The sequence below is a fragment of the Mycetomoellerius zeteki genome, unplaced genomic scaffold (assembly GCF_001594055.1).
Source record: "Mycetomoellerius zeteki isolate Tzet28-1 unplaced genomic scaffold, Tzet1.0 scaffold168, whole genome shotgun sequence".
Taxonomy (NCBI): domain Eukaryota; kingdom Metazoa; phylum Arthropoda; class Insecta; order Hymenoptera; family Formicidae; genus Mycetomoellerius; species Mycetomoellerius zeteki.
This window is the reverse complement of record NW_017256633.1, coordinates 594,066-605,230: the sequence shown is the minus strand read 5'-3', so window position 1 is coordinate 605,230 and position 11,165 is coordinate 594,066. Positions and strand designations below refer to the sequence as shown.

General features: G+C 40.3%; 1 protein-coding gene across 1 annotated transcript in view; it reads left to right on the top strand.

Annotated features, from left to right (window-relative positions):
• The window catches only part of LOC108721370 (homeobox protein caupolican), a 45,285-nt gene extending 34,908 nt beyond the window's left edge, over nucleotides 1–10,377 (top strand). Inside the window, exon 7 of the mRNA XM_018445893.1 lies at nucleotides 7,706–10,377. The gene's annotated coding sequence lies outside the window, so the exon portion shown is untranslated. The remainder of the gene's footprint in view (nucleotides 1–7,705) is intronic.
• The last annotated feature ends 788 nt before the right edge of the window (nucleotides 10,378–11,165 follow it).

Sequence of the window (11,165 nt, the reverse complement as noted above, 5' to 3'; positions counted from 1 at the left end):
CGTCGTGTAAACGATCGTAGGACGAATGCGTTAGCATACTACGACTTGTAGGACGATAAGTCAGGAAAGAGATAGAAAAACGGTTGTCCGCAATAGTCGGCAAGCGATCGTTAAAGCGTATTGGGGAAAGCCGGAGTTTGTGTCTTCTCATTCGCGGCATTCGTAGATAAAATGTGGGAAGGGGGAGGGAGGAAGAGTCGGAACGACTGTTCACCCGTTTCCTTACAAACGATACGCGGGATTCATCTCCAGGGCTTACCCTCGCTTTATTCTCTTTCTCCATTCTTCTCAGCAAATCCTCCCGCGGTATCCGTAACGTCGCGATGCGAGTACGAGTCTTTGAACGTTATCTGATTCGACGGAATCGTAAAGGAACCGAATCGCTCTCCTCGCGAAAATACATTTCCCAGTTTCCCCGCGCCGATTCGAGAGCAGTTCTAGCAAAGCGGCCCTCTCCCGAGTCTTTCCGCCACCTGTATCCGATGGCAATGGAAATCTGCTCGACAGGATCGATATTATTGCGTGGAAAATGCGCATCAGTCTCCAATCGTACAGTCGAGAGACGTAGATAATCTTGAATTTTTTATTTCACTGATGTCCATTTCAATGTAGATTAACTACAATCTCAGTTTAATTTATTCTTTTCTAATTCCCAAAACTAGAAAAAGATAAAAGTAGATTAAACCAAATCAGAATTAATCTACATTGATAGAAATGGACATGAGAAAAATATTTGGTGTTTGTGACTATATTTGTATGATAAATTTATAGTTCTACTAAAAATGAGTACACACACACAAATTGGCTAAATTAAAATTGACTATAAATTATAGTTAAATTACGGTAATCGCAATTATATTTTTCCCATAGTGTGTAATATATGTCTAAATAACAAGTTCTCCTCTTATCCTAACAACATCCTAAAAACTTTGCTTATTTTACTTTTTTCTATTATGGAAATAATTAACGGTTCTGAACGTGTAAAAAATAATATTATATGTTTTCAGGACCGTTAATTATTTCCGCAATGAAAAAAAGTAAATCTAGACACAAAGTTTTTAGAATGCTCGATAAGAGGAGACGAACTGCAAGAAAAATTATCTCAGCATATCATTCGTCGCCTCGTTTCGTAAAAAGACTATGAAGAACTCGAGAGAATCGCCAGCCAGGACGACGCTGCCACGTATCGGAGAACGTTCGTCGTTGTCTTTGTAGGATGCCACGACGCGACGTGAACGCGAGTAGAAAGGCGGACGGCGAACGGGGGAACGGGGGTGGTGGATAAAGGGGGAAGAGGAAGGGGATCGTCTTTTCGGATGGAACCGGGTGTTAGCCGGTGCTCTCTTATCTCGCGGCGATCTGATCCTAATTTATAGCCGCGTTCCAAATAAACTAGTTTTCGCTGTCGTCACCTCGCTTCCTCCCTTTCCCTGTCCCCCGCGTGTGTATATATACCGAACGCGTCGGTACGTTCGCATCTCGGATGCGCTTATAATGCTACCCTCTCCTCTTTCGGTTCTCTCGGACCGGCACCCGCTCCGGTCCGGACCATCCTCGATCTCTGCCTCCTCCTTCTTTCCTGTCGCGCACAAACAGACAGGTATACGAAGGAGGGAGAGAAAGAGAGAAAATGTACATATGTGTGTGTGTGTGTGTGTGTGTGTGTATACAGTGTGTGTGTGCGCGAGTTGCTCAGGTCGCACAAGGCAGCGCCTTTTGTAACACCTACCACCAGGTAGAGCCGATCTCCTCTTTCGTTCTCTTTCCGATTGCACCCGAAAAGAGGTGATCGGAGGGAGAAACAGGGACCACGAAGAGACAGCCTCCGTGCAGAAGTAAAATCCTTTGGTGATGCCTGTGCTCTATAATTGCCAATTAGCGCGAGGATGTTTAATCGCCATTAGGACGATGGTAACCAAATGCTCGAGGATCAGGCTAAGCCCTTCCTCCTTAGGTGGACCCGCGTCTAACTATCGTCGCTTTTTAGCTAGCGATATTTACACGATCTCACGGCATCTGCATAAAATTCGCGACCACCATGCACCCGTGATCCGCCTCGAAGGCGCGAAAGGATAGGCGATCTTTTTAACGGCTTCGAGATTCCGAACGGGGGAATTCAGGTGTCTCCTTAATAAATCCTCGAATACGTCGTCGCGGTTTCCCGCGTATTCTCCTTCTCTCTCTCTCTCTCTCTCCCCCCCCCCCCTATCTATTTCTTTTTCTCTAAAAGGTAAAAGTCTACTGTTGCCGATGCTTCTTTGAGAAACATGCGCGTTTCTGGAATTCCCGTACGACCTCGGAGGTTTCATCAGAGGCGATACGCTCGTAGTATATCGCGTCCTTCTTTGTCCTCGACCTCCATTTTGCGAGACGCAACACATTTCGATCGGTTTATCGCACGTACGGTCGTCTAACGTGGCTCGTGAGATCTTCAGGGCCGAGGTGAAGACGATAGCGAAAACGGATTTATGTTTCTAGATGCGCGCTAGATGGCTTCGTTGCTACCTGGGTAATCGGGGAAAGATCGCTGAGAGCACGCATCTCCACCTTTTTCGACCCTGACGTGGCGAGACGTCGCTATCATTCACGTGATTTCGTGACTCGACCGCTCGGCCGGCCAACGCGGATGCAAATATTATTGATTGGGAATAAAAACGCAGATCGCAGATCGCATGGCGCGCTCCTATGTGCTTCTCTGCCCCCTCTGAATATAAATCGACACGTTAATTCTAAAACCGGACAGATATACAGGCGAGAGAGATCCTATCTCGACTTATTAAAAAAAAAAATGACGTTCAGCATTGCTGCTCGCTTCGGTACGGTGATCATACTCGTATACGCGTAAAAGATCTGCGAACGAGACGGCTCGTTATCCTTATGCCCTTACGCATTACCGAGTAAACACTCCGTGCTCGTGTACAAACTCCAACGAGATTATTAATAAAGTTATAAAATAAACAGACTCTCCCGCTTATCTCGAGCACATTATAATTAAATCATTATAGAGGCGCATACACGCTGCTGAATTTTCAAGGAAATAATTCGTGTCGATACGCGAGCGGAATGTTAACTTCTTTTATAAAAATGCGTAACGTAAGGCGAGCTATCAGCGTGAGTTATTATTAAAATTCCCCGGTAAACCGGTGCTTTCATTGAATTAATGATTGTTTGATGTTTATAATTTCATGCGTCGGGCTGTCTTCTACATTATGCAAGGCTACCGCGACCGGCCACATGAGACCAGCGCAATAATTACACGATAGCGCGTTGCTATTAGTGGAGCGTTCGCTGTCCTGCGATATCCGGTAGCGAAGAATTCGAGCAATGAAATTCGCATTATCGCATTCACCTGCGCGACCGTTCGATTTCGTCGTTCCCTCCTCGAGGGGGTATCGTTCTAAGCGCGCAATATCGCGGATGTCGATCGACACGAGATATCCGCGCTATCTTTCCCTCGACTATAGTTAAATTACGACGTCACGTTGAACGATCCTTTTTCGTAATCGATGATCCTCAGCCGCGATTGTATAAATAAATTATAATATCGTCCCTAGAGTGCAAATGGATGCGCACGAAAGGAAATTCATTGTCGTAAGATTTGAATCCGCTACGTCAATGGTCGTTCAAATGTGAATTTATCACGGATGTCAAGATATTATTTAAAGAAACGCACAACTGCAGTTAATTCGCTATGTTTATAAATTATAGATGAATAGCTTGAAAGATTTAGCGTTTATATAGGTACTATTTAAATACTTGACGGTTTTATCGTGAAATAAAACGTTTCACCACTTTTGGCTTGTTGAAGATAATGGGAATGAATAAACAGGTTTTCTATAGAGCGTCAATCATCGAGACATCAACGAGTATAAGCAGCTTTGCGTTTGTAAAAAGAAAAGGCACTCGGATTGCGGCATTGGCTTATTTCAAATTAATGACATGAATGGAATTCTATTATCTGTCTATCACCTGAGATTCAGTTCTCACGAGAAGACAGTCACACATCTTATCTTAAGGATACATTTTACGTATTTTTTAACAAAAATGAAAAAAATATGAAAAAATTACAGATTTCATCTATATTATATTATATTTGAAAGTAATATAAAAGTACAAAAAGTGTGACGGTGATTTAGAACCTAGGATATCGATCATGTAACTTTTTTTGTAGAGCGGAAATGTGAAAAGTGGAAATTTTTATGTATGTACGTATGTACATATACGCACATAAAAATTTTCACTTTTCACGTTTCTGTCTTAAATAAAAAATTACATGATTAATATTCCCTGGATCAAAAATTATTTCGATAAGAAATAGACATGTTTTTAAAAAATAATTAAAATAAAATAAGAAAATTTTCATTAAAACTATAAATTGCATTGTTAAATATAAATACTGAAATGTTATTGAACTCTTTCATGTGTGTGTAAAACATCCATTTTTATCGAAAAATGTAAATTTTCAATTCCAGTTACTTTTTGTGGAGAGTATGCACCTGATACATCCTTAACGTCAATTCGACACACCGAGGCGAAATAATCTTTTCAGTTATCGATTGCAACGTCATAGATTGCGGATCCCAAACTGCGTATATGCAATCGCAGTTTTTTTCTCTCCTTCGCTTTATCAAATTAAAGCTGGCAAGGTCACCTGGAATTGATAGCGATAAACGTCGGGAGACATTTTATCGTGCACATAGATCGTTCCAAGTTCCATAATACAATTTACACAATAGAAATGGAAGCGGGGACGCGCGGTGCGGCCGCGGCGCATAAATGATAATCACAAATGTTTATTGCCCAGCGAAAAGAGACAGCGGTGCGATGCCTCGTCGGTGGTAACCAGCATGCATGTAACATCCAGATGTCACTGCGGAAACTTTCGAAACGACTTGCTGCATAATCGCGCAACATTTGTCATCCGGGTAGACGCGCGCGTCATTTCGTTCGCGACCCGGCGAAGCGAACGAAGCGAACGAACGTGGAGCATGATGAGAACGGACGAGGAGAAATGGGGGAAAAGGGGCACGACAGACAGGATAGACGGTCCGTGTAGCCGTTTTGAAATATTCGCCGCGGTGGTGCCGGGGGCGTCAATTCCGAAACGTCGGCCAAAATGGATATTGGCGTCCCGTTTATAATCGTACACCACGGAAATCTCCCCGGCGGCCCTCCACCGCGCGTATCATCGCGTGTCGCCGTGTCCGCATAATTGTTCGGCGAAACACGATTAATTCGTACGTGTCGCTGTATCGCCATAGCACCGATCAACGTCGTTCAGGAAACGTGACCTTACTTAGAGCTCAATCGATTATTACTGTTTCGTAATATTTCTACTTCTGTTTCTGTTAAAATACAGTATTTTGAAGAGATTTATGATTCTATTCTGTGTTTACATTGGTCCTCGCATTCATAGTTCATTAGAACTTTTGAAAATCTTAGAAATAGAGAAACTTTCTGCATTGACGCAAGGAAAACCTTTAACACGTATTAAATTGTATTCAAGGCAAGTGAAAGTAAAAACACTTTTTCGAGAAAGCTTTCAAGGTCAATATATATATATATATATATACATATACAAAATATTTAGTGAATATAATAGAAACTTCATTAAAAAACAATTTTAATGGAGTTTTTATTACATTTAATTGTTTGAGAGATCGTGGCTAATATTTTTTGTACAATTTTTATATAGCAGAACAATAATGTGCGATAAAAGCTATGTCAATTTTATCGGTATGTATCTCAGATTAGTCACCGAGAAAGAGATGTTGCTTCCTTTTAAAAATTACACAACTACACAAACGTAATTTTCGAGTTATTACATGCATGAATGAATTAAGTAAACGTTATCTTATGAATCATAAAAACGAATTAATAAATGATTTCATTAAAAAATCGTCGAATCATAAGGTATTTTAAGAGTGAAATGAAAATGATAAAAATTGGATTATGTTTAAAATATGTAAAAAATATTTTTTGCAGATATATATATATATATATATTATTTAATTATTTAATAGTCAATAATTTTCTATCAAGTTGAAAAATAATTTTTTCTTTTTTTTTTTAAAAACTTAATTTTTTTAGTTGTTTTCTTTTTTAAGGAAAAAAACGATAAAACAATCGATATTGATTTGCTTATATATTAGTCATAAGTCCCATCAATGTTTTCATTATTATAGTATAAAGTTCCGTTAATGACGATTACGATTTCTACGAGCAATTTTTGATCGCGTTAACTTTATCAGTTTGGAAAGTAAAAACTGTTGGTCTGCAGTTAGCATAATTCCACATAAATCGTCACGATTAAGTAAGAGTTTCGTGCTTAGAAATTACGTTCTAATCTTCCAGAGAGTTAGGATTTACGAGGTATTGCTGCTATCAAAGTCCTTGTTACGTAACTCGCGTGTCGTCCCAAATACATCACGCAAAAGTAGTCAACAATTGTAGCAAACAGTTACGGGCGTATAAACGTTCGTTTAGTGCCGATACCGGCGGTAATGGCTGAGTGAGCAACGTATTTTGCATAATGATCGTATTTTATCTCGCGGCACGTGTGGTTTGTCATTTATTAACATTGACAATCGCTGTCATGGTATCGCGGGACAAACGATTATCCGTTAGAGTCGCAAAAATGGCCTTGCGATACATAATGAGCAGGTTTCCTATGGTTGCCCCTTTTTTTTTACCGCTCCTGATGTGGAATCTATATCTCCGGCATGTCGATCGTGAAACGGGCACCGTCCACCGGTGTGAGATACGGTAATCGAGTATCGATAGGCGCAAACGAGCGTACGTACTCAACGTCGATTCCACCGCTTACGGATGTAAGCGCTCTAGTAATAGTACGTTTACGAGTTTACAAAGGCATCGACATTTTCATGGGTATCGTCAGCTATTTAAACCGATTGTCTGCTCGTCGAACGGTTTGTAACGAGGAGTCACAATTGTCGCATGTCTTATCAACGACTATACGCCAGCCTCGAAGACCGTAATTGTTCTCTTGATAATCCATAACTTTGTGCTAGTCTTTGTGACTTGTTATATGGAAATAAGAAGCCAAGATAATGTGTGCATTTCGACATTATTTAAACGTGTGAAACACAACGAGTACTCGAACCGAACATTTGGAAATAACATGCTATTCTTACACTAATGTCAGTTTCTATCAATGGAGATTAACTTTAATCTCAGTTCAGTTTACTCTTCATTCTTTTTAATTGTTAGAATTAGAAAACAATGAAGAGTTACAGTTAAACCAAGATTAAAATTAAACATTGATAGAAACGGGCATTAGTAGCGTGTACATTAATGCTGCTTCAGTAAAAAAAACAGCTTTGTAATTGCCGTAAAATTCTGTAACATGATTGGTTCATTAAATCTAAATATGTAATGCTCGTTTCTACTAATGTAGATTAACTTTAACTTCGGTTCAACTCGCTCTTCAAATTTTTCTAATTTTTCTAATTAGAAGAATAAATTGAACCGAAATTAAAGTGGAAACGGGTATTATATATTTAGATTTAATGAAGAATTAAGGGCAAGAATCAATCATACATCAAAGAATCTTATTGTACAATAATTGTAAAACTGTTTTTACTGCTGAACGCAGCCAATATTCCTTTTTTCTTCTACGCAGGAGAGAAGAAAAGAGAAAACACGGCGACATCGATCTAAGACCATTTTCATTTTTCTGTTGCAGAATAAAGTGGCGCCATTGAGGGAGAGGTCCTGCGAGGAAGTCTTGCGGCCGGACTGTAAATACGCGCTCCTGAGTGGTTTCGGGATTTATTAGCGTTATCTCGACTTCACGTCAGAGGTGGAGGGAGAAAGAAGTGCGAGGAGTAAGAGAAGCGGGTAGAGGCAGTCGGGCAAGCAGGAAGGAAGGAAGGGAAGAGAGAGGAAGGTGGTCGACTCTTCGAGATACATAAATCGTTCCCCGACCTCTGGAAGGCGCGACTTGGAAAAGACGTATGAGAGGGTAGAAGAGCGACTGTGCGAAGCGGGAGTACGCGAGAGAAGAGGCGGCTTAGAGGAGATTTAGGAATTAGGAGAATTACGTCAAAGTGCCTGCTTACGCACGGCTACGTACGGCGAAGCGACACCGGGGGCCGGGTAAGAAGAAAGTATGGGGGCCGAGCGCGCAGGATTTATGCCCGACGCACTCTCCTCAGCATGCTGCAAGCAAGAGCTGCCAGCCGCCATATTTTCGATCGGTACCATCGACCGCTGGCTGACGGCAAGAAGATGGGTTTACGGGGCAGCGCGTGTTGCGTCACCCCGTCGCTGAAGCTAACTCGAGTGAGAAGGAGTGAGAAGATTTTCAAGTTACCCAGGTCGAGTGGCCGAACATGAACTTTCCGCGATCGTCTTCGATGTTCGGATGTACCGCCGGTGTACATCGTCCTCACACGTACACTCACACACGCACCCCACACATGTAATCGTGAGTCCTTCTTTTCCGTTTAGTCAATGTTTCATTACCGATCGTTCAGCGACGTCGCGAGATTTCTGGAAAAGCACTGCGCGTGAAGAGCTGTCGATTTTGTAAATAAAGGACGCGCAGATGCCGATCACTTCGGGAATCCGTATTGATTTCGCACTGAAGATCGCGTACGTGTATACATATACAATACCTCCGATGGAAGGGCGAATCGTTTCTAAATATCCCGCAAATTGGCGGATGAACGATACGTTCCTTCCGACGCGAAGATATCAATCGCGAATTATACGGGCAACGTGCAAGATAGCACTACTTCTTCGTTACGAAGTAACGGGGTCTTTCTTAACGGTCGTCGCTGGAAATCAGTCGTTTAATTCGGCTCAAGAGAGAGAAAGAGAGTTTCGGGACGCTCAAGCGAATATACTTCGACCAAGTCGCGCGAATATCGTGAGAAAAAAGACAAGAGAAAAAGAGCGTAAAGAGAAACACTCGATCTACCTGTTGTAGGTTTAAGATGAAAATAGGGGAAAAAACAGATCGCGTAGCGCATTACAAAGCTACTATCGTTAAACTTATCACTAACTCCTTTAATTATCCGAATGAAATATTAACGTATACCCGAATACCCGCATATAGAGATGGAATGATAAATAGTACACCTACGCATTACACATACACACGGTGACACGCAAGTAACTCTAGGCCGTAGATCTTAAGGCTGTACCTACTACATCACGAAATTTTATCGGGGTGACGCGTCTTAAGGATTTTACAGAGAAAAAGAGAGATCCTCGCCGCAGAGTATACATCGCTATATTATAAGTATAAATAAATATATATGGGTAGAGTTGGCGCAATGCTTACGCGCCTAACAATAAGACTAACAGCGACGAGAGGAGATACGGTGAGAAATTGAATAATAAATCGTTAAGGATCAAATTCGTCCCTTTTCGCGCGACAACCGTGCACTCGCGCATCTCAGGTCAAGCCGGGACATCGAAGATACAAATTCGTATATGTAGTATACAATTTTCCTAATACGTGTTGCATTCGATTGTTGCCTAATACTGTATTTTGTTGTATTTTTTGCAATTATCCGTTTCTTTTATGGACAATTTTAAGTTTGTTGGTAGATATAGTCACTGTTGATCAGCATTATATTCTTAGAGAAGAGAATATTATGGCTTTACTCACAATTCTTACGCGAGAAATACGAAGACATCGCGAATGTGTTGCAATAAAAAAAAGCGGAAATGCGGCGTGCACGGTGCTCGAAACAAAAAATTGTTGATATTTTTTTATATTATATGTATATCGCGCGAGTCGTCCCTCTTTTCGTCGAGCCGATCACGTTGGTGATAACAACCGAGGGACGCACGACACTAGTATCTTGCGCAAATCGCGGAAGATTGTCAGGTCGTGTTTTGAAGAAAAAAAAAAAAAAGAAAAAAGGAGAAGAGTCGACTATTATTTTGTACTTTGGCGTAAACGTAAACGAGAGCGCGCGCGCGAGTCATCGTCGGCGGTTGAGACTCTCAACTTGAGAGGGAGCGTTGAATGGAACTTGTACATTGTTTTGTAAAGAATACATTTATTTATATCTGTGATAACGGGAGAGTTCAACGGGGGGAAGGAAAAGGAGGGAAAACGATAACATAAGGCGTTCGCGGTATCGGTATACTCTGACGAAGACGGTCGGTGCTCGTGCATTCGTTGACACGTATATCATAGTATAATTATATAAATATGGTAACGTTTTTTTGTAAATAATCAGAAAAGTATAGAGAGATAGAGAGAGAGAGAAGGAAAGAAAGAGAGAGGGAAAGGAAAACATGGATGGTGTGTACCGCTTTGCGGACGAAGGTTAAGGAGGAAGAGGTAAATAAAAAAATTATATAAATATATAAATATAACGCACGTTTTGTGTACATTGTCGCACCTTCGTGAGAGAATCTATTTGTTGTGAATAGTACACGTAATAATACAGATATATGCTATGACTATTAGGTTTTATTCGCTTGTTCGTACGGATTCGACTGTAAAATAATTAAATTGTACATAGTTCTGAATGTGAATATAAACAGAAAAAATATATATATACATATGTATGTATACATACATGTATATATATATATATATTATTGCTATCATCGCTATTATTATTAACATCGACACATTATTATTATTTTCATTATTATTTTAATATTATTGTCGACTCTATCATTGTGAATTCATATTCATATTATATAATAAAATAATAGTCGTAACAATAATATGTCGATGTTCATAATAATAATAATAGTAATAGCAATAATATATATATGCGTATACATATATATGTATTATTGCTATTATCATGAATTATTATTATTAACATTGACATATTATTATTAATATTATTGTCTACTCTATTATTATGAATTCATTATATTAAAAGGAAGACTATATTACGTTGTACATGCACGCTTCATATTTTCTTTCTCCGTCTACCTCAATACCGCATTATGAAACATTATTCAGCGTTACTTTCCTCCGGTATCGGCGTTATTTGCAACGGCGACGAAGATTTATGAATAAAAGACCACTTTAACGTCGTAGCACGTTCATTGTCGTTAAAAAAACCCCCAAGTTTCATTATCCTTGACTCGATAATCGTCCTCATTCAAAATTCTGCAGATCGATATCCCGCGATCGATACGACGATCGATATTATGGCCGC